The sequence below is a fragment of the Lissotriton vulgaris genome, chromosome 8 (genome assembly GCF_964263255.1).
Source record: "Lissotriton vulgaris chromosome 8, aLisVul1.2, whole genome shotgun sequence".
Classification (NCBI taxonomy): domain Eukaryota; kingdom Metazoa; phylum Chordata; class Amphibia; order Caudata; family Salamandridae; genus Lissotriton; species Lissotriton vulgaris.
In genome coordinates, this window is record NC_141696.1 from 336,670,139 (window position 1) to 336,680,273 (window position 10,135).

Consider the following 10,135-nt stretch of genomic DNA (forward strand, 5'->3'; position numbering starts at 1 on the left):
ACCCAGAGATACTGCCAACTGACAGTCAGTTACCGACAGAGACTGCCGATGAGATCGAGAGTGACAATGCCAACCTCCAGCCACGCCCCAGGCGTGTGATCACGGAACCGTATTGCTTCTTTGAACAATTCTAAAGAAAGAACAATTTGCTGTTTGCCGTGGTGTCCATTTTTGTTTTTTCTTTTTCATTTATTCACAGAGGGGGGAGATGTAATGATGTGGGTGCAGTAGTGAGAGTGCCCAGTGACCAAACTGGTCAGGCATTAGGACCAGCCCGCATGAGGGACGAGGGCAGGTGGAAAGGGAGGAGCTGGGAGCCCAAGGGGCAGCTAGTCAGTTAGCCGTTGGGATAGGAAGAAGAAGGACGCAGCAATAAAGAAGGTCCATGATAACATTCACTGTGTCTGCCTGAGTTCCTTAAGGTCAGACACTACAAGAAGGACAAAGCTCCTTTTGATTTCATGGGTGCCATCTTGTTACGTTTTTAGGTTCATTTTACCTTTGTGGAACCATGAAGTGATTCATCTAAGCTTGGAAGAAATGCCAAACACATTCTGATATTTTACAATTATATACTTTTAAAGCTTTTCAATAGTCTGACATATCTGTTCTACTTGTATCCTCAGTGTACTTTGGCAATATCAATTCTGTTACAGTTACCCATTGTTTCTCGCCTAGTGGTCAACAATTACTAGAAGGTCATACTCTGGAGTCCCCCTTTGACTTCTTTAGTAATTACTTAAAAGTGTCTATAGAGCCACAGCACCATTAGCAGGAGTCTGCCAGGGCCTCAAAGACCCAATTCCAGTCTTACCCGTTCTGGTGGTATGGAAGTATTCAGCGCTGCGGTGAGTACACATCCAGCAGACATTCCCCAGTCCTGATCATGTTCACCCAATTTGGGCTGCTCTTGGTTCATGAGGTAAGTCACTCTTCCCTTCAAGGGAGGAGAAATTTGACCCTTTGAGCCCAGCGGGGATGTGTAATCTCTGGTGTTTCCTAGTAATCCTCGGGGAATCAGTCAGTTGCAGGTTCAGGTGTGTGGATCACAGCTTCAGTCCTTATGTCCGAGCAATGATCTGAACTCTTGGCCATAGTAGTACATAAGGGCCTGCCATGGTATTCAAAGTCATGCGCAGACTCTTCCGGTGTGATCGCCTTCACCACAGCAACCCCTCAAGGCATACGGGGTCACCGACAACGGCGGACACAAGTCTCAATATTCCTGGCTTAATAAGTTCGACCGTGGCCCCCTCTGGCACTCAAGGTCACCGCAACAAGCCGGATTGGGCCTAGCACTTCTTACACAGTGCTCCTATCATGGCTCAGATCACAGCAGCCCTCTCCTGGAATTCCTACAGTGTGGGTCCCACCCAGCTCACAGGAATGCAGCAACACACAAATCTCTCTGGGGGATTCCTCTTGTCTTCATCAGGCAGGCCTGTGAGAAAAGCCTGGAATTCCCTTATGAAGTAACTCAGAAACAGTGGCAAACAACTTTTTTTCCATTGTTACTATGCCACTGCAGTAAATATCAACATTTAGAATCTGGTATTCACAATAGTGGCACTCAGTGGAAGCGATAAATAACACATACAGAATTGCAAATGGGTAACAGTGAATACCCTGGATTTCTTTAACTGAGTGGTTTTGAGTGTTATCAAACAAGCAATTAGAGCAAAGCTCGAGTTGTCTATGATGTCACCCGGGGCTCTGAGGTGACAGACATCCATTATTCACATTTTAGTTATGTATAATTTTATGCTATGTATGGTCCCAGAATCATCTGGCCATCTTTTCAACTGCTGCACAACGACAGAAAAGTAATGGAAAAGTCATTCATAACCCGGCCTCTTTTCTGTGTCCCAATATAAAAAATTCATTTAAAAAACTGGTCTCCTGCTGCCCACCCCCACTGCCCGCTGTGCCTTCTTTCCCTCCCCATCTCATTCAGAGGCTCCATTGTCTGTTCTTCATTGGAGCAGAGACCTGTCATAGGAACCTGGAATTCCTTTGGGATGTAGCAAAAGTGGATAACAATTCTTGTTTCCCAATGTTGCAACATTATACCAGTGAATAACAAGAATTAGAATCTGGTATTCACGATAATAACGCTCAGTGATACAGGGCAATGATATCCTCACTCCACACCAGTGGTGCTGAAACAATTTTTAGAGTGGGGATGCTGCCATCAATGTTATAGCATCCAAGTCGTAGGGATTGTGAAAAATCCAAGCACCACTCAAATATTAAGTCTAGAAAATGAGCCACGCCCCTTCCGCAGAATGTGGTACGGGTGTGGTATGTAGCTGGTGGTGCACTTTGGAGCACCATGTTGAAAATAGTTCTTAAGGCATGGTGTGGTAGTGCACTGCCATTTACAGACAGCACGTCTTTCATGAAAATAGTCACTACACTGCACAGACATGCACTATTACTGATAAAACTATGTGTGGCCCCATCTGTTCATGCCAACATCTCTCTTTGAATGCACAGAAAATGTGACAAAATGTAAAGACATCTTTATTTGCTTGTTCACTCCAGCATGTGTTTTTTATGAGGGTGCTGCAGCACCCCCGGCAGTCCTATTTCCAGCGCCTATGCCCCACACATCACAACTCTAGTTAGTCTCTTGATTTCTGCAGTCTCATGTCCCAAATGCCCTGATCTGCATTATTTAAAGGCATACATATAATAAACAAGCATTTGCAATGCAATTGGTCGTACCATTGGGACCTTATATGGATTTAGCGATGCAGGACATTAGCCTGGGTGCTAAAACATGTTCTTTAACATGGAGGGAAAGTAAGCACCAAACTGCGTGACACAACAGGTATGGGAACCATTGGAGAGAAATATTGCCTTTCAGCGGGAAATGGTATAATCCAAAACTCTGTTTTTTATTTAAAATCAGGGTCTTCGGTGGTCATATCACTTAAAAAAAAAGATTTGAAAAAAATATTATTGTCCACGGGTGCTTGTGGAAGACAATTTCTATGGACTGGAATCTAGAGAATGGTAAAGTGATTCTGGTATTTAATCGACCTGTGCTGGTCGTTTTCTATCAAGAAAGTTAAATATAGTTTTCTATCAAGAAAGTTAAATAGAGCCAGTTGCCAGAAAAATTAAAAAAAGAAAGTCCCTCAGCAGAAAGCAATTCTGGTATTTTGCTGACCTCTACAGTTCCTTTTCTTTCAAAACAGTTAAATAGAGGCAGTTGAACAGATAAAAAAAGTCCCTAAGCGGAAGCAGACAAGTCCTAGAGCTGATCTCCAGAGCCCACAAAGTACATACACATATAAGTATATACTAAAGTATTTACAAGAGGTCTCAAATGCTCGACCTAAAAATGTCTGTGATGTGTTCTTAATGAGAATGAAGATGAACTAACGGTTATAATAAGCACTGCATTTAACACCTCCTTACTTAGCATTCTCCAGTGTGCATATATATGGATTGGTGAATGATTTGAATTTCATCACGTGCCACGCCTTCTCACACTTTTTTCCTATTGTAGTGGAAACCGCTTGAATCCTGTTCACTAAGTACATAGAGAAAGGAAGGTGGGATAGAATAGAGAAACAGGTCCACGAAAGCTCCTAAATAATTTAGCACCATGTGAGGTAAATGCTTAACCGGAAGCTGTTACGAACCAAATTTTATAATTTAAGGGGACCTTCTCAAGAGAAAATGGCATGGAAAGGTTCATGTCAGCTACATTATCAGCTGAATTAAAAAATGAAACACCACGAAACTTTGGTTCCAAATTCGTTGCATATTTGTCCAATGAGCGTACGATGGAAAAACGCACGCTTTAATTCTACCCCTCAAATGTAGTGGCACGATCACAAGCAGTTAATACATATTTCATTTTTTTTAATCACACAGGGCACATTCCTTTCAAATAGCTCCTTTAATGAAAGTTTAATCGTGCATTATGTTCAGGCACCCGACAATGAACACCATTGAATTACTCAATGAGGCATGAGATCAAAGTGTTGCTCTTCCTCTAAACCGCCTTAAGAGATATCAGTCACATGCACTACACTCACCTGCATTAAGTCAGATGTTTAGGTTCAAGTCATGCCCTGACTAATTCTGGTATGTATTGTCTTTGAATAATTCAGTGCATCTCGGGACATGTCGAGTGTTTCATTCAGCAGGAATGAACACTAATAATTTATAGAAAGGGGGTTGCTCGGAGTCAAAGCAGTACTGTGGCGTGCATAGAGTGAGCAACATTTCCACATTTCCACTCCACATTTTTTTTTGAAGCAGTGATTCATATTTAAAGTATTCCCAATTCCCTTTCTTTTCTTCGGGTGGCCTTACCATCAGAAATTGGTCTGTTATAAAAAAAATATAGCCACTAAATCTACAACTTGTTGATATGGTGCCAGCTAATCGGATCGTATCTTTAGATCTGTTTAATCTACAGATCCTCCCCATTTCTATACATGCATGCATTTTTAAACCTTAATTCCTCAAAACCTACTGAACGGATTTACATCAAATCATCCAGTGCTGCTCACCACCAGGTATGCGAAAAAGAAGCAGAGAACTCTTGGTAGTTCCCAAGTTTAGGTGGAGAGCAGCTCCTGTGTAGAGCATCCTACAACAGCAGCAGCACTCTGAATCTGCTCACCTCAATTGTCTGTTTTTCTAGCAATGTTTGTAAGCATGGGATTAGCACAGTGCTATCCAGCCTGAACCAGAAAGGGACAAATGCCCAGATGCATCAAAGTACTTTTTTGCCATTCCTAATTTGCGAAATTTACCGAATCGCAAATTAGGAATCGCAAAATTGTATGCATCATTTTTCTCGCATTTTTTTTGCGATTCAGTAAAAATCGCAATTTTTACCAAATCGCATAAAAAATGCGATTTTCAAATCGCGATTTCGCAATTCCAATTCATTCCTATGGGCTGAAATGCGAATGAGAATTGCGAATTCGCAATTTGAAATCGGAATTCAACAAAGCATTTCAAGGGTGGAGAGGGGGGTCCAAATGACCCCCCCCCCCCTGCCCCCAATGAAATGCACTTTTACCTATAAGTTACATACACACATGTCCTAAGGACATGTATGTCTGTAACTTAACAGTTAAAAAAATGCATTTTTGAGCATTTTTTAACAATTTTGCAAATTACCACGAGGTTTAACCTCGTGGTAATTTGCACTTGCAATTTGTAAAATCGCAAATTTTTTAAGAATGATGCATTGCATTTAAGGAATTGCAATATTGCCATTCCTTAAATGCAATCGCATTTTAGAAAATCGCAAAATTAGCGATTTTCAACAAAAACAAATGATGCATCTCAAAAAGCATTTTTGGAATCGCAAACGGCCGATTTTAAGGAATCGCACCGTTTGAGACTCCAAAAATGCTTGATGCATCTGGGCAAAAGTCTCTTGTCATTTCTACAGAAAATACTTTTAGCATAGGATTAGCACAGTGCCTCTATGCCAAGCTATAAAGTGACAAAAGCTGTTTACCATCCCAGGTATAGTATTACAGATTTGGATTGATAAAATACCATCCAAGCCAACCTGAAATGAATAAAAGCAACCCTGACACTTGTTTCGCTATCATCATGGCTCTTCCGAGAGGTTTAGCTGTGTCCAGACACAAGGGTGCACTCAGTGTAAGTCAAAACAGTATCCTTTCACGTTTAGAATGCCATGTACATTTTGCAAAAAAAATCCGAGAATTCATACATATATACATAAATATTCCAAAAAAATGCCCTTGCATTACAGACTCCTCTACCGACAGAGTTTCACAAATCTTTTATTGCAGGAAGAGGCATTTTCATTCCGCTTATTTACATCCTCCTGCCTGACGAGTTTCATAGCATTCACGCTCTTACCTCAGAGGAAATTTGACTGCACACAATGTTTTTGACTCCCACAGTTCTCTGCCTTTTGACATTTTATAGGCTTCCGGTATGCCTTACGTGATAGAGTTCATCCTGATGCATGCTGGAACTTGTGGTTTGTCTCCATTGGTTTATATCCTCCAGTGGATTTTGTGCAGTCAAACCACTTAAAGGATCGGTAATAGCCCTTCAGTGGGTTTCAGAAAGGCAATGCTGTTCCACAATCAAGGACCGGCTGCGCCAATTGAATTTCCCTAAACAGTTCAGGAAAAATCGGTCCCTTTTAGATTGGTAAAGCGGTACGTTTCTCTGAAGGCTGGACCTGCCGTGTAATAAATGTTCCAAAAAATGCCCCAGCATTAGAGACGCACTTCTCCAGCGGGCAGATTTTCACAAATCTTTTATTTCAGGAACAGGCATTTTCATTCCGGTTATTTACCTCCTCCTGCCTGACGTGTTTCAGAGCGTTCACGCTCTTTCTTCAGAAGCAATTTGACTGCACACAATGTTTTTGACTCCCACAGTTCTCTGCATTTTCACATTTTATAGGCTTCAGGTGTGCCTTTTAGCATAGGATTGGCACAGTGCTTCCATGCCAAGCTATAAAGTGACTAAAGCTTTTTACCACCCCAGGTACAGTATTACAGATTTGGATCGATAAAATACCTTCCAGGCCAACCTGAAATGAATAAAAGCAACCCTGACACCATAGCTCTTCAGAGAGGTTTAGCTTTGTCCAGACACAAAGGTGCACTCAATATAAGTCAAAACAGTACCCTTTCAGGTTTAGAGTGCAACATAAATTTTGCAAAAAAGAAACAGAGAATTCATACATATATACATATATAAACATATATATACATATATATATATGTGTGTGTGTGTGTGTGGGTGCGTGTGGGTGTGTATGTGTGTGTGTGAAATGTGATTTGTGTGTGTTGTGATTGATTATTGATAAAGGTGCATTTTCTACAACTTTTAAACGTCTTTGAATTGGGTAATTGTTGCCTAGTGTTGTTTGTTTTGAGGTATTTTAAAGGCTCATTTAATACCCTTTTTGCCAGATTTTTTTACATTCACGCTGCTTTAATTATGGTGTATAGGCCCATGGATGGGCCCTAACATATGTCAGGTATATATTTGTTCACTCATTTCCCTGTAATGCTCCATGTGTTGGTCGAGGGAGAGGAAGGTGCTAAAGGGCAGGCAGACATGTTCTCTTTACCCTCAATGCCTTCTTGTTCCACTTCTTGCCATGAGCTCTTCCACAATTCAGTGACACCAGTGTCTCATAGGAGGTCATGTTTTTTTGGTCCTCCATACCTCCTCCTTCCTTGCAATGCTCCCTTATAATATTTTTGTAAAATCACTGTGTGCCTCATTGATGGACACCTCATATTTGTTCTCCCATGCCTACAGCCTTTACAAATCATGTGCTTGTCCGTCATTTTGTGAAACCAGTGTGTGCATCTGATTATGGATTATTAGCCTTTCATCCAACTTTTAAAAGCGTTCTGCTTGTAGCTTGTAGCATTGTATTATGGCTTTTTAGAAGCCAACTGAACTCCCCATGCAAATAACAGAACCTCTTTGCCTCTGCGCCGGTGCGAAAATATGGATGCGGGCACAAAAGCGAAAAAGTTGTCATTGCATTGAAATTGCATCACAAAAAGATGACGCCCTGTCCGCGCCCCCCCTGAGGGCAACCCTACGGAAGGGGTAAAGAGGGTCCAATGGACCACCCAGACAACCCTCTATAGGCAGGTGCAGTCACTCACTGCACCCTCCTGTAAAGGGATCTCTAATCCCGCCTCAGAATTCTGGCGGGTTGCTGACTTCACGATAACATGCGGATTGGCTTTGAAGCTGCTGCCCAATTTTTTACTTGAATGCGATGCCCCCAGAGCAGCACGAGGTTTCAGATGCCCTGAGGGCAGTCCCTTCTCTGTAGTGGTGCACTCTTTCCCTCTTTGTACATGGTGCACCTATTTAAAGCTGTGCACTAGCGCAAACAGGAAAAGTGCACCCTTTGTGTAATAAGGGCCAAATAATTTATTTTGCAGCTTTGCACTAATTATTATCTAAGTAGTGACCAGTATACGAATAAAACATGGGAAGTACAATTTTTTATGATGGTGACTTCTATTGCACTCACTATAATATCAAGTCTAACTTCACATGCATTATTGCACACTGAGCCTCTTTTAAAGGTTAAAGCAAAGGTCCTTCCTGGGTGCCACAATTGCTGAAGTTTACTGAAGTATTCCTCAGGATGCAACTTTTGCAATGTTTTCCATGGCAAAAGCAAACATAGTCGCCAACAATCTGAAATAATTTACTACCAAAGTCTTTGAACGGCTCCAGGCCAGAGGACTCAGCATTGGATTTGTTGTAACTGACACTGCCACTAACATTGTCAAAGCCAGGGCAGATGGCTCAGTGCGTCAGCCTAATTGTGCAGGATCTCCTCATAAAAGAAGTATTCAAAATGTGCTGGTAGACAGTCACAAAATTGCCACACATTTCACCAATTCCTTCAAAGGCCAGCAAAAGGTGAGAATAAGAGAAGGGAAAGATTAGAAAGGAGAAAAGTAAAAGTGGGGTAAGAAATAAGTTGTCCCACCAGTAAAACAAAAGCAGGAAAAGGAAAAATATAAAGGGATCAGGAATAAATAGATGGATGGAACTAAAAGAAATATTAAATTAAACACAAGAAGGAATTGAAGGTTAATAAACTTTAAAACAGATACAAGGGAAGATAAGAAAAATACAAAAAAAGGAAAACTATTGAAGGCTATGCTTTGTATTGTTAAACAGAAGAATAGTAAATAAATATGAGTAATCAGCACTGGAAGTGGCTTATTTACAAGGAGCTTGTGCCACCAATGTATCAAATATTTTTACGCATTGGCAGCGCCATCACTGCTCTATATTTACAAGGTGACGTATCTTTGAGAATGCATAACTTTTCGTTGGCCTGTGTCAGTTTTTTCCTCTGTCGGAATTGGCTGTGTCACATGTTTTAATATATGCAAGGTAGGTGTACCGTAGGAAAATCCCCCGTAAAACGTACTCATGGTATTTATGAACTTTTTGCCAAAATGACGCGTTGCCAGAAAGAAGGCTGCTATGCTTGAGATGAAGGAAAATCCCTACGCCTCAAAAACCCATGCGTAGGAATGACGCATTGGTTGGTTCAGAGGAATGTAACCAGCTAAGGTGACTCTGATCCGGTACCCCGAGCAACTGCAACTGATCGGAACCCCCGACTCTGCCTGACCAGTCCTGACTCCGGTGACTGCATCACCAAATTGAATCCCAAGCCCTTGGATTGACATGGTTTTAGAGGCTTGCAATTATTAGGCACATATCATATGTCCTGATGATGATCCCTTCGATTTAAAAGTGGGATCGAAACACCGTCGACTAATTTGTGTGCCTTATACAGTGTATATATTGTGTACCTTGTTGATGTAATGGCACATTTCAAAATATCTGTTCATATCAAGATTTGAAGAACAACTTAAGCTTTTTGCCTAAAAGCCCTTTCCTTTTCACTTTGAATGTACTAAAGTGTTTGTGTTTAAATGAGGTACAGGCTTGTGCCCCACAACGTGTGACTGTCGAAGGATATTCTCTCTTTATTTTGTTGCTTTAATTAAATACATTTTGACCACTGCCCGGCCGGACAGTCACTTTAATACAGAGTCCATTGTGTCTGTATTCAATGGTAAGCTTTATTCTATGTTGAATGGGACCATTGTTGTTTTTCTAAGAACCATGCTAAGAAGCATCCGAGCTTGATCCCTCTCTTTGCCTTTGCCTTTGTTGGACTCAAAGCTGTTGGCTCAGTTATGTATGCACTTCGTGTGACGATGAGAAGCCCTGACGTCTCCTGGGACAGGAAGAATAACCCAGAACCTTGGAGAAAACACAGCCCCAACTACCAGTACAAGTTTTACTCTGAGACCATAGACTACAAGAAACTGAAGAAGGGAGGACCTGACTATTAAAGTGCACACCTACCCCCCCCCCCCCCCCCCAGTGATCTGTACAGAAGAATGATGGTCTTCCACAAGCTGATTAACACAAATCAGTCTGAATAATGTTTTCTTTTGCTTTGTGATTGGTTACGTCATGTAAATTGAAGTTGCTTTATTTAATCCAACGCATTTGTAAAATGTGATCTACTGCTCCATGTTTGAGGTGTATACATTGAATACATGTGTACTATTTTAGATGGAATATTAGTACG

The 10,135-nt window shown here is 41.4% G+C and overlaps 1 pseudogene; it reads left to right on the forward strand.

Moving 5' to 3' along the window:
* The first annotated feature begins 886 nt into the window (after window positions 1–886).
* On the forward strand, window positions 887–9,893 carry LOC147697020 (cytochrome c oxidase subunit FA4 pseudogene; annotated as a pseudogene).
* The last annotated feature ends 242 nt before the right edge of the window (window positions 9,894–10,135 follow it).